The sequence below is a fragment of the Petromyzon marinus genome, unplaced genomic scaffold (assembly GCF_048934315.1).
Source record: "Petromyzon marinus isolate PM22_M1 ecotype Great Lakes invasive population unplaced genomic scaffold, UKy_Petmar_22M1.pri1.0 PM_Scaffold_442, whole genome shotgun sequence".
Lineage (NCBI taxonomy): Eukaryota > Metazoa > Chordata > Hyperoartia > Petromyzontiformes > Petromyzontidae > Petromyzon > Petromyzon marinus.
In genome coordinates, this window is record NW_027423438.1 from 39,277 (window position 1) to 65,000 (window position 25,724).

General features: G+C 52.6%; 1 long non-coding RNA gene across 1 annotated transcript in view; it reads left to right on the plus strand.

Annotated features, from left to right (window-relative positions):
- The window catches only part of LOC142923355 (uncharacterized), a 30,714-nt gene that overhangs the window by 1,685 nt on the left and 3,305 nt on the right, over positions 1-25,724 (plus strand). The gene's annotated exons all lie outside the window — the stretch shown is intronic.

Consider the following 25,724-nt stretch of genomic DNA (forward strand, 5'->3'; position numbering starts at 1 on the left):
CCTATATGACATCATAACAACAGTCTGGACCACTGGACGGGTTCCGCAGGATTGGAAGGATGCCCTGGTGGTCCCCCTTTTTAAGAAGGGGGACCGCACAGACTGTAACAACTACAGGGGCATCTCACTCCTAAGTGTGCCGGGAAAGGTCCTGGCAAGGATTATTCAGCATCGCCTTGCCAGGCACGCTGAGGAGAGGCTTGCGGAGCCCCAATGCGGTTTCAGGAAAGGGCGGTCCTGCACAGATGCCATATTTTCTGTCCGTCTGCTACAGCAGAGGTGTAGGGAGTTCCAACAAGACCTACATCTCTGCTTTATTGACCTGGTCAAGGCCTATGATACCATCGGTAGGCCTGGGCTCTGGGTCGTTCTTCGTGCTTTTGGAGTACCTGACCCTCTGCTCACGATCATTAAGGACCTTCATGATGGTGAGCGGGCCCGGGTAAAACTACGTGGCCGGGAGTCAGAGCCATTCCCTGTACACCTTGGGGTGCGACAGGGATGTCCTCTGGCTCCCACATTATTTAACATCTATTTTGACCACGTAGTTCGTGAAGCCTTCAATAGCTGTACCGGGGGAATCTCCATATGGTACAGATATAATGGGAGGCTCATCGATGCCCGGGTGCGGTCAAGGGATGGCTCCCTATTGCTCAACCACGTTATGTATGCTGATGATTTGGTAATAGCTGCTCAGTCAGAGGAGGAGTTGGAGACGCTGCTGCTGAGACTGGAGCGTGCCACTAAGAGGTGGGGCCTTACCATCAGCCCCACCAAAACTAAGCACCTGCCTGGGTATTTTGTACCATCGGACACTCCACCCCCACAACTCCCAATCGGTGATGGGGCAGTTGTGGAGAGAGTGGAGAGTTTCCCATACCTGGGCAGTGTGCTTATGACTGGCTCCAGTTTAACAGCAGAGGTCTCCGAATCAGTCGAGCGGCAATATCTTTTCATCGGTTGCGTAACGCTGTGTGGAAGCTACCTGGTCTATCGCTCCGCACTAAGCTTCAGGTCTTCTCGGCCACGGTCATTCCCTCCCTTCTCTACGCTTGCGAAACGTGGACCCCCCTAATGGAACATCTTCGCCGGTTAGAAACATTTAGGCTGGCCTGCCTACGATCCATCCTGGGTTTAACCAGACTGGATTGTGTGAGGAGCTCACAAATCCTTGAAAGATCTGGGCAGGGTCCCATCGGTGAGCTCCTCCGGCAGGCAAGGCTGCGATGGCTGGGTCATGTAGCCCGCATGCCCAGCCACCGCATGCCGAAACAGCTTTTGTTTGGCCGGATTGAGGGGGCTAAGCGGGCGCGGCACGGGCTAGAGAGGAGATGGAGTGATGTGGTACAGGAGGACGTGGAGCTGAGTGGACTTGCCGATGACTGGTACCAGCGGTGTCAAGATCGGCCTCTGTGGAGGAGGCTCGTGAAGGACGCTACTGGGCAGTTGGAGGTAGTCGCCCTCCAACAACAACGGAGGGCGGAGGAGCGACGCTCACAACAACGAGCGGAGCGCCGGGTGGCTAAAGCACAGCAGGTTGGCACAGTAGGGGGCACAGGTGGTGCATCAGCCAGTCATCTCAGTCAGTCGACCTGTGGCACCTGGGTCTGCCCCGTGACCTCCTGCCAGCGGGCGTTCGACACTTCACGTGGCCTCAGGGTGCACATAGCCTGGCACAAGCGTCGTGGTGACGTCACCGCCACTTAGTGGCGAATGGCGGTTGTTGTTGTGTGTCTGTGTGTGTCTCTGTGAGCATGTTTTTGTGTGTCTGTGTGTGTGTCTCTGTGAGCATGTCTTTGTGTGTCTGTGTAGCTTTGTGTCTGTGTCTTTGTGTGTCTGTGTGTATTTGTACATCTCTTTGTCCGTGTGTTTGTGACTCTGAGAGTTTGTGTCTTACTCCGAATCAGCCGGTGGCAAGGTGAGATGTTGACTACCTCGCATGGTCTACAGGAGGTCCTGGGTTCGATCCCGACCCTGACGATGCCTGCTGCTGTATATTTGAAGTCTGTGTCTCTCATCATCACAGTAGCTAGGGAGATGTTGACTACCTCGCCTGGTCTACAGGAGGTCCTGGGTTCGATCCCGACCCTGACGATGCCTGCTGCTGTATATTTGAAGTCTGTGTCTCTCATCATCATCACAGTAGCTAGGGAGATGTTGACTACCTCGCCTGGTATACAGGAGGTCCTGGGTTCGATCCCGACCCTGACCATGCCTGCTGCTGTTTATTTGGAGTCTGTCTCATCATCATCATCACAGTAGCTAGGGAGATGTTGACTACCTCGCCTGGTATACAGGAGGTCCTGGGTTCGATCCCGACCCTGACGATGCCTGCTGCTGCTGTATATTTGGAGTCTGTATCTCTCTCTCATCATCATCATCACAGTAGCTAGGGAGATGTTGACTACCTCGCCTGGTATACAGGAGGTCCTGGGTTCGATCCCGACCCTGACGATGCCTGCTGCTGCTGTATATTTGGAGTCTGTATCTCTCTCTCATCATCATCATCACAGCAGCTATGGAGATGTTGACTACCTCGCCTGGTCTACAGGAGGTCCTCGGTTCGATCCAGACCCTGACGATGCCTGCTGCTGCTGCTGTATATCTAAAATCTCTCCCGTGGTGGTTACTGCGGGAATTTGTCTGCGGGTCGTCCCGTTTTTCCCTCCACAATTAGAGTCTGTAACCACGTGGTGATGGTAATGTTGGTGATGATGATGGTGAGGATAATGGTGGTGATGATGATGATGTTGGTGATGATGATGGTGATTATGTTGGTGATGATGGTGATGATGATGGTGATGATGATGATGTTGGTGATGATGATGGTGATGATGATGATGTTGGTGATGATGATGGTGATGATGATGGTGATGATGATGATGGTGATGATGGTGATGATGGTGATGATGATGGTGATGATGATGATGGTGATGATGATGGTGATGATGATGATGTTGGTGATGATGATGATGTTGGTGATGATGGTGATGATGTTGGTGATGATGATGGTGATGATGGTGATGATGATGATGTTGGTGATGATGATGGTGATGATGGTGATGATGATGTTGGTGATGATGATGTTGGTGATGGTGATGATGATGGTGATGATGTTGGTGATGATGATGGTGATGATGATGGTGATGATGATGATGGTGATGATGTTGATGATGGTGATGATGGTGATGATGATGGTGACGATGATGGTGATGATGGTGATGATGATGGTGATGATGTTGATGGTGATGATGATGGTGATGATGTTGATGGTGATGTTGGTGATGATGATGTTGGTGATGAAGATGGTGAAAATGATGGTGATGATGATGGTGATGATGGTGATGGTGATGATGTTGGTGATGATGATGTTGGTGATGAAGATGATGATGGTGATAATGATGATGGTGATAATGATGGTGATGATGTTGATGGTGATGATGATGGTGATGATGTTGATGGTGATGTTGGTGATGATGATGTTGGTGATGAAGATGGTGAAAATGATGGTGATGATGTTGGTGATGATGTTGGTGATGATGGTGATGATGTTGGTGATGATGATGGTGATGATGAAGATGATGATGGTGATAATGATGATGGTGATAATGATGGTGATGATGATGATGGTGATCATGTTGGTGATGATGATGATGTTGGTGATGATGATGGAGATGGTGATGATGTTGGTGATGATGATGATGGTGATGATGTTGATGATGATGGTGAAGATGGTGATGGTGATGATGGTGATGATGTTGATGGTGATGATGTTGGTGATGATGATGATGTTGGTGATGAAGATGGTGATGATGATGGTGATGATGTTGGTGATGATGATATCAGCCACGTGGTGTGAGCCGCTACCACCACTCCGTGTGCTAGGCTAGCCCACGTGTTGTTGCCTCTATAAAGCGCTACGACACAGATCAGTGGGCTCTCACAGCTGGCAAGGTGAGCAGAGTTTAGTGTAGGTCTCTGTGTGTCGCTGTGGGTCTTTGTGGGTCTCTGTGTGTTGCTGTGGGTCTCTGTGTGTCTCTGTGGGTCTCTGTGTCTCTATGTGTCTCTGTGTATCGCTGTGGGTCTTTGTGGGTATCTGTGTGTCTCTGTGGGTCTCAGTGGGTCTCTCTGTGTCTCTGTGGGTCTCTGTGGGTCTCTGTGGGTCTCTGTGTGTCTCTGTGGGTCTCTGTGTGTCTCTGTGGGTCTCTGTGGGTCTCTGTGTGTCTCTGTGGGTCTCTGTGGGTCTCTGTAGGTCTCTGTGGGTCTCTCTGTGTCTCTGTGGGTCTCTGTGGGTCTCTGTGGGTCTCTGTGTGTCTCTGTGGGTCTCTGTGGGTCTCTGTGTGTCTCTGTGGGTCTCTGTGGGTCTCTGTAGGTCTCTGTGGGTCTCTCTGTGTCTCTGTGGGTCTCTGTGGGTCTCTGTGGGTCTCTGTGTGTCTCTGTGGGTCTCTGTGTGTCTCTGTGGGTCTCTGTGGGTCTCTATGTGTCTCAGTGGGTCTCAGTGGGTCTCTCTGTGTCTCTGTGGGTCTCTATGTGTCTCTGTGGGTCTCTGTGTGTCTCTGTGTGTCTCTGTGGGTTTCTGTGGGTCTCTGTGGGTCTCTGTGGGTCTCTGTGTGTCTCTGTGTGTCTCTGTGTGTCTCTATAAAGAGCTGCTACACAGATCAGTGGGGTCTCACAGCTGGAAACGTGAACAAAGTTTAGTGTGGGTCTCTGTGGGTCTCTATGAGTTTATGTGGGCCTCTGTGTGTCTCTGTAGGTCTATGTGGGTCTCTGTGTGTCTCTGTAGGTCTCTGTGGATCTCTGTGGGTCTTTATGGATCTCTATGGGTCTCTGTAGATGTCTATGGATCTCTGTGGGTCTCTATGAGTCGCTGAGTCTCAGTGGGTCTCTATGGGTGTCTATAGGTCTCTGTGGGTCTCTGGGTGTCTATGGGTTTCTGTGCATCTCTATGAGTCTCAAGATCTCTGTGGGTCTCTGCGGGTTTCTGTGGGTCTCTATGGGTCTCTATGGGTCTCTGAGTCTCTATGGGTCTCTGAGTCTCTATGGGTCTCTGAGTCTCTATGGGTCTCTGAGTCTTTATGGGTCTCTATGGGTGTCTATGGGTCTCTATGGATATCTCTGGATCTCAGTGAGTCTCTATGAGGCTCTAGATCTCTATGAGTCTCTGAGTCTCTATGGGTCTCTATGGGTGTCTATGGGTCTCTATGGATATCTCTGGATCTCAGTGAGTCTCAATGAGTCTCTAGATCTCTATGGGTCTCTGAGTCTCTATGGGTCTCTATGGGTGTCTATGGGTCTCTGTCGGTGTCTATGTGTCTCTATGGGTCTCTGTTGGTCTCTATGGGTGTCTGGGTCTCTGTGGGTCTGTATGGGGGTCTATGGGTCTCGGTGCATCTCTATGAGTCTCTAGATCTCTGTGGGTCTCTATGGGACTCTGTGGGTCTCTATGGGTGTCTATGGGTCTCTATGAGTCTCTATGGGTCTCTGTGGGTTTCTTTGAGTCTCTATGGGTCTCTATAGGTGTCTGTGGGTTTCTATGAGTCTCTATGTGTCTCTGTGGGTCTCTATGAGTGTCTGAGTCTCTGTGGGTCTCTATGGGTCTCTATGAGTCTCTATGGGTCTCTGTGGGTCTCTATGAGTCTCTGGGTCTCTATGGGTCTCTATGGGTGTCTGTGGGTTTCTATTAGTCTCTATGGGTCTCTGTGGGTCTCTATGAGTGTCTGAGTCTCTGTGGGTCTCTATGGGTCTCTATGAGTCTCTATGGGTCTCTGTGGGTCTCTATGTGTCTCTATGGGTGTCTATGGGTTTATATGAGTCTCTATGGGTCTCTGTGGGTCTCTATGAGTGTCTGAGTCTCTGTGGGTCTCTATGGGTCTCTATGAGTCTCTATGGGTCTCTGTGGGTCTCTATGTGTCTCTATGGGTGTCTATGGGTTTATATGAGTCTCTATGGGTCTCTGTGGGTCTCTATGAGTGTCTGAGTCTTTGTGGGTCTCTATGAGTCTCTGGGTCTCTATGGGTCTCTGGGTCTCTATGGGTATGTATGGGTTTCTATGAGTCTCTATGGATCTTTGTGGGTCTCTATGAGTGTCTGAGTCTCTATGAGTCTCGATATCTCTGTGAGTCTTTGTGGATCTCTGTGGGTCTCTGTGTGTCTCTGTGTGTCCCCTGTGTGTCTCTGTGGGTCTCTATGTTTCTCTGTGTTTCTCTGTGTGTCTCTGTGGGTCTCTGTGTGTCTCTGTGGGTCTCTGTGTGTCTCTGTGTATCTCTGTAGGTCTCTGTGGGTCTCTCTGTGTCTCTGTGGGTCTCTGTGTGTCTCTGTGTGTCTCAGTGTGTCTCAGTGGGTCTCTGTAGGTCTCTGTGTGTCTCTGTGTGTCTCTGTGTGTCTCTCTGTTTCTCTGTGGGTCTCTCTGGGTCTCTGTGTCTCTGTGTATCTCTGTAGGTCTCTGTGTGTCTCTCTGTGTCTCTGTGTGTCTATGTGGGTCTCTGTGTGTCTCTGTGTGTCTCTATAAAGAGCTACACAGATCAGTGGGGTCTCACAGCTGGAAAGGTGAACAGAGTTTAATGTGGGTCTCTGTGGGTCTCTGTAAGTCTCTGTGGGTCTCTGTGTGTCTCTGTGGGTCTCTGAGTTTGTGTGGGTTTCTGTAGGTCTCTGTGGATCTCTGTTGGTCTTTATGGATCTCTGTGGGTCTCTGTAGGTGTCTATGGGTCTATGTGGGTCTCTATGAGTCTCTGGGTCTCTATGAGTCGCTGAGTCTCAGTGGGTCTCTATGGGTGTCTATAGGTCTCTGTGGGTCTCTGGGTGTCTTTGGGTTTCTGTGCATCTCTATGAGTCTCAAGATCTCTGTGGGTCTCTTGCGGGTCTCTCTGAGTCTCTATGGGTCTCTGAGTCTCTATGGGTCTCTGAGTCTTTATAGGTCTCTATGGGTGTCTATGGGTCTCTATGGATATCTCTGGATCTCAGTGAGTCTCTATGAGGCTCTAGATCTCTATGGGTCTCTGAGTCTCTATGGGTCTTTATGGGTGTCTATGGGTCTCTGTCGGTCTCTATGGGTCTCTGAGTCTCTATGGGTGTCTGAGTGTCTATGGGTCTTTATGGGTGTCTATGGGTCTCTATGGATATCTCTGCATCTCAGTGAGTCTCTTTGAGTCTCTAGATCTCTATGGGTCTCTGAGTCTCTATGGGTCTTTATGGGTGTCTATGTGTCTCTGTCGGTGTCTATGAGTCTCTATGGGTCTCTGTTGGTCTCTATGGGTGCCTGGGTCTCTGTGGGTCTCTATGAGTCTATGGATCTGTGTGGGTCTCTTTGGGTCTCTGGGTCTCTGAGTCTCTATGGGTCTTTATGGGTGTCTATGTGTCTCTGTCGGTGTCTATGTGTCTCTATGGGTCTCTGTTGGTCTCTATGGGTGCCTGGGTCTCTGTGGGTCTCTATGAGTCTATGGATCTGTGTGGGTCTCTATGGGTGTCTATGGGTCTCGGTGCATCTCTATGAGTCTCAAGATCTCTGTGGGTCTCTATGAGTCTATGGATCTGTGTGGGTCTCTTTGGGTCTCTGGGTCTCTATGAGTCTCTATGGGTCTCTGTGGTTTCTTTGAGTCTCTGAGTCTCTATGGGTCTCTATGAGTGTCTGTGGGTTTTTATGAGTCTCTATGGGTCTCTGTGGGTCTCTATGAGTGTCTGAGTCTCTATGGGTCTCTGTGGGTGTCTATGAGTGTCTGAGTTTCTGTGGGTCTCAATGGGTCTCTATGAGTCTCTATGGGTGTCTATGGGTTTCTATGAGTCTCTATGGGTCTTTGTGGGGCTCTATGAGTGTCTGAGTCTCTGTGGGTCTCTATGAGTCTCGAGATCTCTGTGAGTCTCTGTGGGTCTCTGTGTGTCTCTTTGAGTCTCTGGGTCTCTATGAGTCTCTGGTTATCTGGGTCTCTATGGGTCTCTATGGGTGTCTATGGGTCTCTATGGGTCTCTGTGGGTCTCTATGAGTCTCTGGGTCTCTCTGAGTCTCTATGAGTCTCTGGGTCTTTATTGGTCTCTATGGGTCTCTATGAGTCTCGGTGGGTCTCTATGAGTCTCTGCTTCTCTGTGGGTCTCTATGAGTCTCTACGGGTCTCTGTGGGTCTCTATGAGTCTCTATGAGTCTGTGAGTCTCTATGGGTGTCTATAGGTCTCTTTGGGTCTCTGGGTGTCTATGGGTTTCTATGCATCTCTATGAGTCTCAAGATCTCTGTGGGTCTCTTGCGGGTCTCTGTGAGTGTCTATGGGTCTCTGAGTCTCTATGGGTCTCTATGGGTGTCTATGGGTCTCTATGGGTGTCTATGGGTCTCTGAGTCTCTTTGGGTCTCTGTGAGTGTCTATGGGTCTCTGAGTCTCTTTGGGTCTCTATGGGTGTCTATGGGTCTCTATGGGTGTCTATGGGTCTCTGAGTCTCTTTGGGTCTCTGTGAGTGTCTATGGGTCTCTGAGTCTCTATGGGTCTCTATGGGTGTCTTTGGGTCTCTGTCGGTGTCTATGGGTCTCTATGGGTCTCTATGGGTCTCTGAGTCTCTATGGGTCTTTATGGGTGTCTATGGGTCTCTGTCGGTGTCTATGGGTCTCTATGGGTCTCTATGGATCTCTGGGTCTCTATGGGTGTCTGAGTCTCTATGGGTCTTTATGGGTGTCAATGGGTCTCTGTCGGTGTCTATGGGTCTCTATGGGTCTCTATGGATCTCTGGGTCTCTATGGGTGTCTGAGTCTCTATGGGTCTTTATGGGTGTCAATGGGTCTCTGTCGGTGTCTATGGGTCTCTATGGGTCTCTATGGATCTCTGGGTCTCTATGGGTGTCTGAGTCTCTATGGGTCTTCATGGGTGTCAATGGGTCTCTGTCGGTGTCTATGTGTCTCTATGGGTCTCTGTTGGTCTCTATGGGTGTCTGGGTCTCTGTGGGTCGCTGTGGGTCTCTATGGGTGTCTATGGGTCTCTATGAGTCTCTATGGGTCTCTGTGGTTTCTTTGAGTCTCTCAGTCTCTATGGGTCTCTATGAGTGTCTGTGGGTTTTTATGAGTCTCTATGGGTCTCTGTGGGTCTCTATGAGTGCCTGAGTCTCTGTGGGTCTCTATGGGTCTCTGTGGGTCTCTCTGGGTGTCTATGGGTCTCTGTGGGTCTCTATGAGTGTCTGAGTCTCTGTGGGTCTCTATGGGTCTCTATGAGTCTCTATGGGTCTCTGTGGGTCTCTGTGGATCTCTATGAGTCTCTGGGTCTCTATGAGTCTCTGGGTCTCTATGGGTATCTATGGGTTTCTATGAGTCTCTATGGGTCTCTGTGGGTCTCTATGAGTGTCTGAGTCTCTGTGGGTCTCTATGGGTCTCTATGAGTCTCTGGGTCTCTATGGGTGTCTATGGGTTTCTATGGGTCTCTGTGGGTCTCTGTGGGTCTCTAGGAGTGTCTGAGTCTCTGTGGGTCTCTGTGGGTCTCTTTGAGTCTCGAGATCTCTGTGAGTCTCTGTTGATCTCTGTGGGTCTCTGAGTCTCTTTGGGGGTCTATGGGTCTCTATAAGTCTATATTGTGGTCTCTATGAGTCTCTGACTCTCTATGGGTCTCTATGGGTGTCTGTGGGTTTCTATGAGTCTCTATGGGTCTCTGTAGGTCTCTATGAGTGTCTGAGTCTCTGTGGGTCTCTATGGGTCTCTATGAGTCTCTGGGTCTCTATGGGTATCTATGGGTGTCTATGGGTTTCTATGAGTCTCTATGGGTCTCTGTGGGTCTCTATGAGTGTCTGAGTCTCTGTGGGTCTCTATGAGTCTCGAGATCTCTGTGAGTCTCTGTGGATCTCTGTGGGTCTCTGAGTCTCTTTGGGGGTCTATGGGTCTCTATAAGTCTATATTGTGGTCTCTATGAGTCTCTGACTCTCTATGGGTCTCTTTGGGTCTCTATGGGTATCTATGGGTGTCTATGGGTTTCTATGAGTCTCTATGGGTCTCTGTGGGTCTCTATGAGTGTCTGAGTCTCTGTGGGTCTCTATGAGTCTCGAGATCTCTGTGAGTCTCTGTGGATCTCTGGGTCTCTGAGACTCTTTGGGGGTCTATGGGTCTCTATAAGTCTATATTGTGGTCTCTATGAGTCTCTGACTCTCTATGGGTCTCTATGGGTGTCTATGAGTCTCTATGGTTCTCTTTGGGTCTCTATGAGTCTCTTCTTCTCTGTGGGTCTCTATGAGTCTCTGGGTCTCTATGGGTCTCTGTGGGTCTCTATGGGTCTCTGTGAGTCTCTATGAGTCTCTATGGGTCTCTACGGGTGTCTCTGGGTCTCTATGAGTTTCTATGAGTCTCTGAGTCTCTGTGGGGCTCTATGGGTGTCTATGGGTCTCTATGCGTCTCTATGGGTCTCTATGAGTTTCTGAGTCTCTGTGGGTCTATGAGTCTCTATGCGTCTCTATGGGTCTCCGAGTCTCTATGGGTCTCTATGGGTTTCTATGAGTCTCTATGGGTCTCTGTGGGTCTCTATGAGTGTCTGAGTCTCTGTGGGTCTCTATGGGTCTCTATGAGTCTCTGGGTCCCTGTGGGTCTCTATGAGTCTCTAGGTCTCTATGGGTATCTATGGGTGTCTATGCGTTTCTATGAGTCTCTATGAGTCTCTATGGGTCTCTGTGGGTCTCTATGGGTCTCTATGAGTCTATGGATCTCTGTGGGTCTCTGGGTCTCTATGGGTCTCTATGGGTGTCTTTTGGTCTCTATGGGTCTCTTTGAGTCTCTGCTTCTCTGTGGGTCTCTATGGGTCTCTATGAGTCTCTATGAGTCTCTGGGTCTCAATGAGTCTGAGTCTCTATGAGTCTCTGGGTCTCTATGGGTCTCTATGGGTGTCTATGGGTCTGTATGGGTCTCTGTGGATCTCTATGAGTCTGTGGGTCTCTGGGTCTCTGTGAGTGTCTGAGTCTCTGTGAGTCTCTATGGGTGTCTATGGGTCTCTATGGGTCTCTATGAGTCTGTGAGTCTCTATGAGTCTCTATGGGTGTCTATGGGTCTGTATGGGTGTCTGTGGGTTTCTATGAGTCTTTATGGGTCTCTGTGGGTCTCTATGAGTGTCTGAGTCTCTGTGTGTCTCTATGGGTCTCTATGAGTCTCTATGGGTCTCTGAGTCTCTATGGGTCTCTATGGGTTTCTATGAGTCTCTATGGGTCTCTGTGGGTCTCTATGAGTGTCTGAGTCTCTGTGGGTCTCTATGAGTCTCGAGATCTCTGTGAGTCTATGTGGGTCTCTGTGTGTCTCTTTGAGTCTCTGGGTCTCTATGAGTCTCTGGTTATCTGGGTCTCTATGGGTCTCTATGGGTGTCTATGGGTCTCTATGGGTCTCTGTGGATCTCTATGAGTCTCTGGGTCTCTCTGAGTCTCTATGAGTCTCTGGGTCTTTATTGGTCTCTATGGGTCTCTATGAGTCTCGGTGGGTCTCTATGAGTCTCTGCTTCTCTGTGGGTCTCTATGAGTCTCTACGGGTCTCTGTGGGTCTCTATGAGTCTCTATGAGTCTGTGAGTCTCTATGGGTGTCTATAGGTCTCTTTGGGTCTCTGGGTGTCTATGGGTTTCTATGCATCTCTATGAGTCTCAAGGTCTCTGTGGGTCTCTTGCGGGTCTCTGTGAGTGTCTATGGGTCTCTGAGTCTCTATGGGTGTCTATGGGTCTCTATGGGTGTCTATGGGTCTCTGAGTCTCTTTGGGTCTCTGTGAGTGTCTATGGGTCTCTGAGTCTCTTTGGGTCTCTATGGGTGTCTATGGGTCTCTATGGGTGTCTATGGGTCTCTGAGTCTCTTTGGGTCTCTGTGAGTGTCTATGGGTCTCTGAGTCTCTATGGGTCTCTATGGGTGTCTTTGGGTCTCTGTCGGTGTCTATGGGTCTCTATGGGTCTCTATGGGTCTCTGAGTCTCTATGGGTCTTTATGGGTGTCAATGGGTCTCTGTCGGTGTCTATGGGTCTCTATGGGTCTCTATGGATCTCTGGGTCTCTATGGGTGTCTGAGTCTCTATGGGTCTTTATGGGTGTCAATGGGTCTCTGTCGGTGTCTATGGGTCTCTATGGGTCTCTATGGATCTCTGGGTCTCTATGGGTGTCTGAGTCTCTATGGGTCTTTATGGGTGTCAATGGGTCTCTGTCGGTGTCTATGGGTCTCTATGGGTCTCTATGGATCTCTGGGTCTCTATGGGTGTCTGAGTCTCTATGGGTCTTTATGGGTGTCAATGGGTCTCTGTCGGTGTCTATGGGTCTCTATGGGTCTCTATGGATCTCTGGGTCTCTATGGGTGTCTGAGTCTCTATGGGTCTTCATGGGTGTCAATGGGTCTCTGTCGGTGTCTATGTGTCTCTATGGGTCTCTGTTGGTCTCTATGGGTGTCTGGGTCTCTGTGGGTCTCTGTGGGTCTCTATGGGTGTCTATGGGTCTCTATGAGTCTCTATGGGTCTCTGTGGTTTCTTTGAGTCTCTCAGTCTCTATGGGTCTCTATGAGTGTCTGTGGGTTTTTATGAGTCTCTATGGGTCTCTGTGGGTCTCTATGAGTGCCTGAGTCTCTGTGGGTCTCTATGGGTCTCTGTGGGTCTCTCTGGGTGTCTATGGGTCTCTGTGGGTCTCTATGAGTGTCTGAGTCTCTGTGGGTCTCTATGGGTCTCTATGAGTCTCTATGGGTCTCTGTGGGTCTCTGTGGATCTCTATGAGTCTCTGGGTCTCTATGAGTCTCTGGGTCTCTATGGGTATCTATGGGTTTCTATGAGTCTCTATGGGTCTCTGTGGGTCTCTATGAGTGTCTGAGTCTCTGTGGGTCTCTATGGGTCTCTATGAGTCTCTGGGTCTCTATGGGTGTCTATGGGTTTCTATGGGTCTCTGTGGGTCTCTGTGGGTCTCTATGAGTGTCTGAGTCTCTGTGGGTCTCTGTGGGTCTCTTTGAGTCTCGAGATCTCTGTGAGTCTCTGTTGATCTCTGTGGGTCTCTGAGTCTCTTTGGGGGTCTATGGGTCTCTATAAGTCTATATTGTGGTCTCTATGAGTCTCTGACTCTCTATGGGTCTCTATGGGTGTCTGTGGGTTTCTATGAGTCTCTATGGGTCTCTGTAGGTCTCTATGAGTGTCTGAGTCTCTGTGGGTCTCTATGGGTCTCTATGAATCTCTGGGTCTCTATGGGTATCTATGGGTGTCTATGGGTTTCTATGAGTCTCTATGGGTCTCTGTGGGTCTCTATGAGTGTCTGAGTCTCTGTGGGTCTCTATGAGTCTCTAGATCTCTGTGAGTCTCTGTGGATCTCTGTGGGTCTCTGAGTCTCTTTGGGGGTCTATGGGTCTCTATAAGTCTATATTGTGGTCTCTATGAGTCTCTGACTCTCTATGGGTCTCTTTGGGTCTCTATGGGTATCTATGGGTGTCTATGGGTTTCTATGAGTCTCTATGGGTCTCTGTGGGTCTCTATGAGTGTCTGAGTCTCTGTGGGTCTCTATGAGTCTCGAGATCTCTGTGAGTCTCTGTGGATCTCTGGGTCTCTGAGACTCTTTGGGGGTCTATGGGTCTCTATAAGTCTATATTGTGGTCTCTATGAGTCTCTGACTCTCTATGGGTCTCTATGGGTGTCTATGGGTCTCTATGGTTCTCTTTGGGTCTCTATGAGTCTCTTCTTCTCTGTGGGTCTCTATGAGTCTCTGTGAGTCTCTATGAGTCTCTGAGTCTCTATGGGTCTCTACGGGTGTCTCTGGGTCTCTATGAGTTTCTATGAGTCTCTGAGTCTCTGTGGGGCTCTATGGGTGTCTATGGGTCTCTATGCGTCTCTATGGGTCTCTATGAGTTTCTGAGTCTCTGTGGGTCTATGAGTCTCTATGCGTCTCTATGGGTCTCTATGGGTTTCTATGAGTCTCTATGGGTCTCTGTGGGTCTCTATGAGTGTCTGAGTCTCTGTGGGTCTCTATGGGTCTCTATGAGTCTCTGGGTCCCTGTGGGTCTCTATGAGTCTCTAGGTCTCTATGGGTATCTATGGGTGTCTATGCGTTTCTATGAGTCTCTATGAGTCTCTATGGGTCTCTATGAGTCTATGGATCTCTGTGGGTCTCTGGGTCTCTATGGGTCTCTATGGGTGTCTTTTGGTCTCTATGGGTCTCTATGAGTCTCTGCTTCTCTGTGGGTCTCTATTAGTCTCTGGGTCTCTATGGGTATCTATGGGTGTCTATGCGTTTCTATGGGTCTCTATGGGTCTCTGTGGGTCTCTATGAGTCTCTGGGTCTCTATGAGTCTCTGGGTCTCTATGAGTCTCTATGAATCTCTATGAGTCTCTGGGTCTCTGAGGCTCTATGGGTCTCTATGAGTCTCTATGAGCCTCTATGGGTCTCTGTAGCTGTGAGCAGCACCACCATAGCTGCCTGGAGTGGAGGCTGCTATGGGTCACGTGGGCCAGGGTGGTGGTGGTGGTGGGGGAGACAAAGGCGGCTGTGACGATGCTGCAGCTGAGCAGCCCCGGGGGGGGGGGGGTTAGCGGCGCGTGGTGGGAGTCGTGGGACCGCCCCGAGGCCATTCGGCACTTCCACCTGGGGACGCGTCTCGCGCACGGCAGCAGCAGCTGTAGCTGTGTGTGTCGGGGTGTGTGTGTGTGTGTGTCTGTGTGTCGGTGTGTGTGTGTCGGTGTGTGTGTGTCGGTGTGTGTGTGTTAGTGTGTGTGTGTCGGTGTGTGTGTGTCGGTGTGTGTGTGTCGGTGTGTGTGTGTCGGTGTGTGTGTTAGTGTGTGTGTGTCGGTGTGTGTGTGTCGGTGTGTGTGTTAGTGTGTGTGTGTGTCGGTGTGTGTGTGTCGGTGTGTGTGTGTCGGTGTGTGTGTGTGTCAGTGTGTGTCTCAGTGTGTGTGTGTGTCGGTGTGTGTGTGTGTCGACACTTCACGTGGCCTCAGGGTGCACATAGCCTGGCACAAGCGTCGTGGTGACGTTACCGCCACTTAGTGGCGAATGGCGGTTGTTGTTGTTGTTGTGTGTGTGTGTGTCGGTGTTACATATTTCAGTCGTAGTTTAGTGGTAATTAATTGAAGGTGGAGGGGTTACCAGCCCCTCGCACCCGTCCAGAGCCCCCGTTTAGCCCCTGTGGTGGTCACAGACGCCATGAGGGGAGGAGCCAATCGAAATTGGACCTCCCCCCACAGCACTGTCCACGACAGAGTTGCCCGTCCGGCACCGCAAGGAGGTAGGGGGTTGTTTTGCCGGACCACTGGACGGGTTCTGCAGGATTGGAAGGATGCCCTGGTGGTCCCCCTTTTTAAGAAGGGGGACCGCACAGACTGTAACAACTACAGGGGCATTTCACTCCTCAGTGTGCCGGGAAAGGTCCTGGCAAGGATTATTCAGCATCGCCTGGCCAGGCACGCTGAGGAGAGGCTTGCGGAGCCCCAATGCGGTTTCAGGAAAGGGCGGTCCTGCACAGATGCCATATTTTCTGTCCGTCTGCTACAGCAGAGGTGGAGGGAATTCCAAAAAGACCTACATCTCTGCTTTATTGACCTGGTCAAGGCCTATGATACCATCGGTAGGCCTGGGCTCTGGGTTGTTCTTCGTGCTTTTGGGGTACCTGACCCTCTGCTCACAATCATTAAGGACCTTCATGATGGTGAGCAGGCCCGGGTAAAACTACGTGGCCGGGAGTCAGAGCCATTCCCTGTACACCTTGAGGTGCCACAGGGATGTCCTCTGACTCCCACATTATTTAACATCTATTTTGACCACGTAGTTCGTGAAGCCTTCAATAGCTGTACCGGGGGAATCTCCATATGGTACAGATATAATGGGAGGCTGATCGATGCCCGGGTGCGGTCAAGGGATGGCTCCCTATTGCTCAATCACGTTATGTATGCTGATGATTTGGTAATAGCTGCTCATTCAGAGGAGGAGTTGGAGACACTGCTGCTGAGACTGGAGCGTGCCACTAAGAGGTGGGGCCTTACCATCAGCCCCACTAAAACTAAGCACCTGCCTGGGTATTTTGTACCATCGGACACTACACCCCCACAACTCCCAATCGGTGATGGGGCAGTTGTGGAGAGAGTGGAGAGTTTCCCATACCTGGGCAGTGTGCTTATGACCAGCTCCAGTTTAACAGCAGAGGTCTCACTCCGAATCAGTCGAGCGGCAATATCTTTTCATTGGTTGCGTAACGCTGTGTGGAAGCTACCTGGTCTGTCGCTCCGCACTAAGCTTCAGGTCTTCTCGGCCACGGTCATTCCCTCCCTTCTCTACGCTTGCGAAACGTGGACCCCCCTAATGGAACATCTTCGCCTGTTAGAAACATTTAGGCTGGCCTGCCTACGATCCATCCTGGGTTTATCCAGACTGGATTGCGTGAGGAGCTCACAAATCCTTGAAAGATCTGGGCAAGGTCCCATCGGTGAGCTCCTCCGGCAGGCAAGGCTGCGATGGCTGGGTCATGTAGCCCGCATGCCCAGCCACCGCATTCCGAAACAGCTTTTGTTCGGCTGGATCGAGGGGGCTAAACAGGCGCGGCACGGGCTAGAGAAGAGATGGAGTGACGTGGTACAGGAGGACGTGGAGCTGAGTGGACTTGCCGATGACTGGTACCAGCGGTGTCAAGATCGGCCTCTGTGGAGGAGGCTCGTGAAGGACGCTACTGGGCAGTTGGAGGCAGTCGCCCTCCAACAACAACGGGGGGCGGAGGAGCGACGCTCACAACAACGAGCGGAGCGCCGGGTGGCTAAAGCACAGCAGGTTTGCACAGTAGGGGGCACAGGTGGTGCATCAGCCAGTCATCTCAGTCAGTCGACCCGTGGCACCTGGGTCTGCCCCGTGACCTCCTGCCAGCGGGCGTTCGACACTTCACGTGGCCTCAGGGTGCACATAGCCTGGCACAAGCGTCGTGGTGACGTCACCGCCACTTAGTGGCGAATGGCGGTTGTTGTTGTTGTCAAACGAAATGCTGAGGGTGGGTGGCATTTGTGCACAGACTGCCCTATATGACATCAATACAACAGTCTGGACCACTGGACGGGTTCCACAGGATTGGATTGGATGCCCTGGTGGTCCCCCTCTTTAAGAAGGGGGACCGCACAGACTGCAACAACTACAGGGGCATCTCACTCCTCAGTGTGCCGGGAAAGGGCGGTCCTGCACAGATGCCATATTTTCTGTCCGTCTGCTACAGCAGAGGGGTAGGGAATTCCAGCAAGACCTACATCTCTGCTTTATTGACCTGGTCAAGGCCCATGATACCATCAGTAGGCCTTGGCTCTGGGTTGTTCTTCGTGCTTTTGGAGTCCCTGACCCCCTGCTCACGATCATTAAGGACCTTCATGACGGTGAGCGGGCCCGGGTAAAACTACGTGGCCGTGAGTCAGAGCCATTCTCTGTACACCTTGGGGTGCGACAGGGATGTCCTCTGGCTCCCACATTATTTAACATCTATATTGACCACATAGTTTGTGAAGCCTTCAATAGCTGTACCGGGGGAATCTCCATTTGGTACAGATATAATGGGAGGCTGATCGATGCCCGGGTGCAGTCAAGGGATGGCTCCCTATTGCTCAACCACGTTATGTATGCTGATGATTTGGTAATAGCTGCTCATTCAGAGGAGGAGTTGGAGACGCTGCTGCTGAGACTGGAGTGTGCCACTAAGAGATGGGGCCTTACCATCAGCCTCACCAAAACTAAGCACCTGCCTGGGTATTTTGTAGCATCGGACACTCCACCCCCACAACTCCCAATCGGTGATGGGGCAGTTGTGGAGCAAGTGGAGAGTTTCCCATACCTGGGCAGTGTGCTTATGACCGGCTCCAGTTTAACAGCAGAGGTCTCACTCCGAATCAGTCGAGCGGCAATATCTTTTCATCGGTTGCGTAACTCTGTGTGGAAGCTACCTGGTCTGTCGTTCCGCACTAAGCTTCAGGTCTTCTCGGCCACGGTCATTCCCTCCCTTCTCTACGCTTGCGAAACGTGGACCCCCCTAATGGAACATCTTCGCCGGTTAGAAACATTTAGGCTGGCCTGCCTACGATCCATCCTGGGTTTAACCAGGCTGGATTGTGTGAGGAGCTCACAAATCCTTGAAAGATCTGGGCAAGGTCCCATCGGTGAGCTCCTCCGGCAGGCAAGGCTGCGTTGGCTGGGTCATGTAGCCCGCATGCCCAGCCACCGCATGCCGAAACAGCTTTTGTTCGGCCGGATCGAGGGGGCTAAACGGGCGTGGCACGGGCTAGAGAAGAGATGGAGTGACGTGGTACAGGAGAACGTGGAGCTGAGTGGACTTGCCGATGACTGGTACCAGCGGTGTCAAGATCGGCCTCTGTGGAGGAGGCTCGTGAAGGACGCTACTGGGCAGTTGGAGGCAGTCGCCCTCCAACAACAACGGAGGGCGGAGGAGCGACGCTCACAACAACGAGCGGAGCGCCGGGTGGCTAAAGCACAGCAGGTTTGCACAGTAGGGGGCACAGGTGGTGCATCAGCCAGTCATCTCAGTCAGTCGACCCGTGGCACCTGGGTCTGCCCCGTGACCTCCTGCCCGCGGGCGTTCGACACTTCACGTGGCCTCAGGGTGCACATGGCCTGGAACAAGCGTCGTGGTGACGTCACCGCCACTTAGTGGTGAATGGCGGTTGTTGTTCTGTGCGTCAGCGTGTGTGTATGTCAGTGTGTGTGCATCAGTGTATGTGTGTGTGCCAGTGTGTGTGTGTCAGTGCTTGTTTGTCAGTGTGTGTCAGTATGTGCGTGAGTGGGTGTGAGGAGCGGTGGGTGTAGTGGTTAGCGCTACGCTGTGCTCTGAACTTGGCGACCCGAGTTCGATTCCTGCTCACGGCCAACACCACCACCAGTGACTCAGCCTCAACTGAGTGCTGTCTGGTGTAGCTGTGGTGTGTCGTGAACATCGCCAGCACTGGGGGAGAGACAAAGGCGGCCGGGCGTGGTGCTGGTAGCCACCCACCCCCCTCGTGTGCCGTGCCGGCCTTCAATAGGTGTTCGCTAACAGCGCTTGCCCCTACAGTCTGTTAAGGCTACACGGGGGATCTTTGTCTTTGTGTAGGTATGTGAGCGTCAGTGTTTGTGTGTGTCAGTGAGTGTGGGAGTGAGTGTGTGTCTGTGTGTGTGCGATTCCTGCACAATTGGTCAATGCATGAGTGAGTTGGTGAATGGGTGAGTAGGTGAGTGGGTGGGTGAGTTGGTGAATGCGTGGGTAGGTGAGCGAGTGGGTGAGTGAGTTGGTGAATGCATGGGTAGGTGAGTGGGTGGCTGATTGAATGGGTGGATGGGTGAATGAGTTGGTGAATTGATGAATGCGTGGGTAGGTGAGTGAGTGGCTGAGTGAGTGGGTGGATAGGTGAATGAGTTGGTGAATTGATGAATGGGTGGGTAGGTGAGTGAGTGGCTGAGTGAGTGGGTGGATACGTGAATGAGTTGGTGAATTGATGAATGGGTGGGTAGGTGAGTGAGTGGGTTAATGGGTGGGTAGGTGAATGAGTGGATAGGTGAATGGGTGAGTGGGTGGGTAGGTAGGTGAGTAGGTGGGTGAGTGAGTGGGTGGGTGAGTGAGTGTGTGGGTGATTGAGTGGATGGGTGAGTGAGTGGGTTTGTGGGTGGAAGAGTGAGTGGGTGGAAGGATGGGCGAGTGGGTGGAAGGATGAGTGGTTGGATGGGTGAGTGGGTGGAAGGAGTGGGTGGAAGGGTGAGTGAGTGGGTGGGTGAGTGGGTGAGTTTTTGGTGAGTGGGTGGGTGAACTGGTGACTAGGTGAATGACATCAGCACTGTGCGTGTCGCTACAGGAAGAAGTTGGCCATCGTGGCGTCATCTGCCCTGATGTTTGTTTGACACGACACTGGGTGGGTGGAGTGGGTGGGTGGTTGGCTGAAAGAGTGGGTGAGTGAGTGGGTGAGTGAGTGAGTGGGTGAGTGAGTGAGTGGGTGAGTGAGTGAGTGGTTGAGTGGGTGAGTGAGTGATTGAGTGGGTGACTGAGTGGGTGGGTGAGTGAGTGAGTGGTTGAGTGGGTGGGTGGGTGGGTGAGTGAGTGGGTGGGTGAGTGAGTGAGTGAATGAGTGAGTGAGTGGGTGAGTGAGTGAATGAGTGTGTGAGTGAGTGGGTGGGTGAGTGAGTGAGTGGCTGAGTGAGTGGGTGGGTGAGTGAGTGGGTGGGTGAGTGAGTGAGTGAATGAATGAGTGAGTGGGTGAGTGAGTGAATGAGTGGGTGAGTGAGTGGGTGAGTGAATGAGTGGGTGAGTGAGTGAATGAGTGGGTGAGTGAGTGGGTGATTGGGTGAGTGATTTACGTAATGCGTGGACCCTCCAGGTGTGGAATTTCTAACAGAGCCATCAACCCCCTCCTCTGGGCTGTATTTGACGGGAACACGTGGGGGGAGGGTGTTAGTGGGAGTGTGGGTGGGTGAGTGGGTTAGTGAGTCGGTGAGCGAGTGGGTGGGTGAGTGAGTAGGTGAGTGAGTGAATGAGTGGGTGGGTGAGTGAGTAGGTGAGTGAGTGAATGAGTAGGTGAGTGAGTGGCTGAGTGAGTGAGTGGGTGAGTGAGTGAGTGGGTGGGTGAGTGAGTGGGTGGGTGAGTGGGTTAGTGAGTGGGTGAGCGAGTGGGTGGGTGAGTTGCTGAGCGAATCGGTGGGTTGGTTAGTGAGTGGGTGGGTGAGTGAGTGAATGAGTAGGTGAGTGAGTGGCTGAGTGAGTGAGTGGGTGAGTGAGTGAGTGGGTGGGTGAGTGGGTTAGTGAGTGGGTGAGCGAGTGGGTGGGTGAGTTGCTGAGCGAATGGGTGGGTTGGTTAGTGAGTGGGTGGGTGAGTGGGTGGGTGAGTGAGTGAATGAGTGGGTGAGTGAATAGGTGAGTGAGTGAGTGGGTGAGTGAGTGAATGAGTGGGTGAGTAATTGGGTGAGTGAGTGAGTGAGTGGGTGAGTGAGTGGGTGGATGGGTGAGTGGGTGAGCGAGTGGGTGTGTGAGTTGGTGAGTGAATGGGTGGGTGGGTTAGTGAGTCGGTGGGTGAGTTAGTGGGTGGTGAGTGAGTGGGTGAGTGAGTGGATGGGTGGGTGAGTGAGTGGGTGAGTGAGTTGGTGGGTGAGTGAGTTGGTGGGTGAGTGAGTGGTTGGGTGAGTTAGTGGGTGGGTGGGTTGGTGAGTGAATGGGTGGGTGGGTTAGTGAGTGGGTGGGTGAGTGAGTGGGTGGGTGAGTGAGGGGGTGGGTGAGTGGTTGAGTGAGTGGATGGGTGGGTGGTTGAGTGAGTGAATGGGTGGGTGAGTTAGTGGGTGGGTGGGTGAGTGAGTGAGTGGTTGAGTGAGTGGATGGGTGGGTCAGTGAGTGGGTGGGTGGGTGAGTGAGTGAGTGGGTGGGTGAGTGAGTGGGTGAGCGAGTGGGTGAGCGAGTGGGTGAGCGTGTGAGTGAGTTGGTGAGTGAGTGAGTGGGTGAGTGAGTGGGTGAGTGAGTGACTGTGTGGGTGGGTGAGTGAGTGGGTAGGTGAGTGAGTGAATGGGTGGGTGAGTTAGTGGGTGGGTGTGTGAGTGACTGTGTAGGTGGGTGAGTGAGTGAGTAGGTGAGCGAGTGGGTGAGCGAGTGGGTGAGCGTGTGAGTGAGTTGGTGAGTGAGTGAGTGGGTGAGTGAGTGAGTGGGTGAGTGAGTGACTGTGTGGGTGGGTGAGTGAGTGGGTAGGTGAGTGAGTGAATGGGTGGGTGAGTTAGTGGGTGGGTGTGTGAGTGACTGTGTAGGTGGGTGAGTGAGTGAGTAGGTGGGTGAGTGGGTGAGTGAGTGAGTGAGTCAGTGAGTGAGTGAGTGGGTGAGTGAGTGGGTGAGTGAGTTGGTGAGTGAGTGGGTGAGTGAGTGAGTGGGTGAGTGAGTGGGTGAGTGAGCGAGTGGGTTTGTGGGTGAGTGAGGGGGTGGGTGAGTGGTTGAGTGAGTGGATGGGTGGTTGAGTGAGTGGGTGAGTGAGTGAATTGGTGGGTGAGTTAGTGAGTGAGTGGTTGAGTGAGTGGATGGGTGGGTGAGTGAGTGGGTGGGTGAGTGAGTGAGTGGGTGGGTGGGTGAGTGAGTGGGTGGGCGGGTGAGTGAGTGAGTGGGTGAGTGAGTGAGTGGGTGAGCAAGTGGGTGAGCGAGTTTGTGAGTGAGTGGGTGGGTGAGTGAGTGACTGTGTGGGTGGGTGAGTGAGTGAGTGAGTGGGTGGGTGAGTTAGTGGGTGGGTGAGTGGATGGGTGGGTGGTTGAGTGGGTGAGTGAGTGAATTGGTGGGTGAGTTAGTGAGTGAGTGGTTGAGTGAGTGGATGGGTGGGTGAGTGGGTGGGTGAGTGAGTTGGTGGGTGAGTGAGTGAGTGGGTGAGTGAGTGGGTGGGCGGGTGAGTGGGTGAGTGAGTGGGTGAGTGAGTTCGTGAGTGGGTGAGTGAGTGAGTGGGTGAGTGGGTGAGCGAGTGAGTGAGTGAGTGGGTGAGTGAGTGAGTGAGTGGGTGAGTGAGTGAGTGAGTGGGTGAGTGAGTGAGTGAGTGGGTGAGTGAGTGAGTGAGTGGGTGAGTGAGTGAGTGGGTGAGTGATTGGGTAAGTGGGTGACTGAGGGAGTGGGTGAGTGAGTGAGTGGGTGGGTGAGTGAGTGAGTGGGTGAGTGATTGAGTGGGTGAGTGAGTGAGTTAGTGGGTGAGTGAGTGGGTGAGTGAGTTGGTGAGTGAGTGGGTGAGTGAGTGGGTGAGTGAGTGGGTCAGTGAGTGAGTGGGTGGGTGGGTGAGTGAGTGAGTGAGTGGGTGAGTGAGTTGGTGAGTGAGTGGGTGAGTGAGTGAGTGAGTCAGTGGGTGAGTGAGTGGGTGAGTGAGTGAGTGGGTGAGTGAGTGAGTGGGTGAGTGATTGGGTAAGTGGGTGACTGAGGGAGTGGGTGAGTGAGTGAGTGGGTGGGTGAGTGAGTGAGTGGGTGAGTGATTGAGTGGGTGAGTGAGTGAGTTAGTGGGTGAGTGAGTGGGTGAGTGAGTTGGTGAGTGAGTGGGTGAGTGAGTGGGTGAGTGAGTGGGTCAGTGAGTGAGTGGGTGGGTGGGTGAGTGAGTGAGTGAGTGGGTGAGTGAGTTGGTGAGTGAGTGGGTGAGTGAGTGGGTGAGTGAGTGAGTGAGTCAGTGGGTGAGTGGGTGAGTGAGTTGGTGAGTGAGTGGGTGAGTGAGTGAGTGGGTGAGTGATTGGGTAAGTGGTGAATGAGGGAGTGGGTGGGTGAGTGAGTGAGTGGGTGAGTGATTGAGTGGGTGAGTGAGTGGGTGGGTGAGTTGCTGAGCGAATGGGTGGGTTGGTTAGTGAGTGGGTGGGTGAGTGGGTGGGTGAGTGAGTGAATGAGTGGGTGAGTGAATAGGTGAGTGAGTGAGTGGGTGAGTGAGTGAATGAGTGGGTGAGTAATTGGGTGAGTGAGTGAGTGAGTGGGTGAGTGAGTGGGTGGATGGGTGAGTGGGTGAGCGAGTGGGTGTGTGAGTTGGTGAGTGAATGGGTGGGTGGGTTAGTGAGTCGGTGGGTGAGTTAGTGGGTGGTGAGTGAGTGGGTGAGTGAGTGGATGGGTGGGTGAGTGAGTGGGTGAGTGAGTTGGTGGGTGAGTGAGTTGGTGGGTGAGTGAGTGGTTGGGTGAGTTAGTGGGTGGGTGGGTTGGTGAGTGAATGGGTGGGTGGGTTAGTGAGTGGGTGGGTGAGTGAGTGGGTGGGTGAGTGAGGGGGTGGGTGAGTGGTTGAGTGAGTGGATGGGTGGGTGGTTGAGTGAGTGAATGGGTGGGTGAGTTAGTGGGTGGGTGGGTGAGTGAGTGAGTGGTTGAGTGAGTGGATGGGTGGGTCAGTGAGTGGGTGGGTGGGTGAGTGAGTGAGTGGGTGGGTGAGTGAGTGGGTGAGCGAGTGGGTGAGCGAGTGGGTGAGCGTGTGAGTGAGTTGGTGAGTGAGTGAGTGGGTGAGTGAGTGGGTGAGTGAGTGACTGTGTGGGTGGGTGAGTGAGTGGGTAGGTGAGTGAGTGAATGGGTGGGTGAGTTAGTGGGTGGGTGTGTGAGTGACTGTGTAGGTGGGTGAGTGAGTGAGTAGGTGAGCGAGTGGGTGAGCGAGTGGGTGAGCGTGTGAGTGAGTTGGTGAGTGAGTGAGTGGGTGAGTGAGTGAGTGGGTGAGTGAGTGACTGTGTGGGTGGGTGAGTGAGTGGGTAGGTGAGTGAGTGAATGGGTGGGTGAGTTAGTGGGTGGGTGTGTGAGTGACTGTGTAGGTGGGTGAGTGAGTGAGTAGGTGGGTGAGTGGGTGAGTGAGTGAGTGAGTCAGTGAGTGAGTGAGTGGGTGAGTGAGTGGGTGAGTGAGTTGGTGAGTGAGTGGGTGAGTGAGTGAGTGGGTGAGTGAGTGGGTGAGTGAGCGAGTGGGTTTGTGGGTGAGTGAGGGGGTGGGTGAGTGGTTGAGTGAGTGGATGGGTGGTTGAGTGAGTGGGTGAGTGAGTGAATTGGTGGGTGAGTTAGTGAGTGAGTGGTTGAGTGAGTGGATGGGTGGGTGAGTGAGTGGGTGGGTGAGTGAGTGAGTGGGTGGGTGGGTGAGTGAGTGGGTGGGCGGGTGAGTGAGTGAGTGGGTGAGTGAGTGAGTGGGTGAGCAAGTGGGTGAGCGAGTTTGTGAGTGAGTGGGTGGGTGAGTGAGTGACTGTGTGGGTGGGTGAGTGAGTGAGTGAGTGGGTGGGTGAGTTAGTGGGTGGGTGAGTGGATGGGTGGGTGGTTGAGTGGGTGAGTGAGTGAATTGGTGGGTGAGTTAGTGAGTGAGTGGTTGAGTGAGTGGATGGGTGGGTGAGTGGGTGGGTGAGTGAGTTGGTGGGTGAGTGAGTGAGTGGGTGAGTGAGTGGGTGGGCGGGTGAGTGGGTGAGTGAGTGGGTGAGTGAGTTCGTGAGTGGGTGAGTGAGTGAGTGGGTGAGTGGGTGAGCGAGTGAGTGAGTGAGTGGGTGAGTGAGTGAGTGAGTGGGTGAGTGAGTGAGTGAGTGGGTGAGTGAGTGAGTGAGTGGGTGAGTGAGTGAGTGAGTGGGTGAGTGAGTGAGTGGGTGAGTGATTGGGTAAGTGGGTGACTGAGGGAGTGGGTGAGTGAGTGAGTGGGTGGGTGAGTGAGTGAGTGGGTGAGTGATTGAGTGGGTGAGTGAGTGAGTTAGTGGGTGAGTGAGTGGGTGAGTGAGTTGGTGAGTGAGTGGGTGAGTGAGTGGGTGAGTGAGTGGGTCAGTGAGTGAGTGGGTGGGTGGGTGAGTGAGTGAGTGAGTGGGTGAGTGAGTTGGTGAGTGAGTGGGTGAGTGAGTGAGTGAGTCAGTGGGTGAGTGAGTGGGTGAGTGAGTGAGTGGGTGAGTGAGTGAGTGGGTGAGTGATTGGGTAAGTGGGTGACTGAGGGAGTGGGTGAGTGAGTGAGTGGGTGGGTGAGTGAGTGAGTGGGTGAGTGATTGAGTGGGTGAGTGAGTGAGTTAGTGGGTGAGTGAGTGGGTGAGTGAGTTGGTGAGTGAGTGGGTGAGTGAGTGGGTGAGTGAGTGGGTCAGTGAGTGAGTGGGTGGGTGGGTGAGTGAGTGAGTGAGTGGGTGAGTGAGTTGGTGAGTGAGTGGGTGAGTGAGTGGGTGAGTGAGTGAGTGAGTCAGTGGGTGAGTGGGTGAGTGAGTTGGTGAGTGAGTGGGTGAGTGAGTGAGTGGGTGAGTGATTGGGTAAGTGGTGAATGAGGGAGTGGGTGGGTGAGTGAGTGAGTGGGTGAGTGATTGAGTGGGTGAGTGAGTGAGTTAGTGGGTGAGTGAGTGAGTTAGTGAATGTAGAGAGTGGTGGCGCTGTGGTTAGCGCTATGCTGCGCTACGTAACT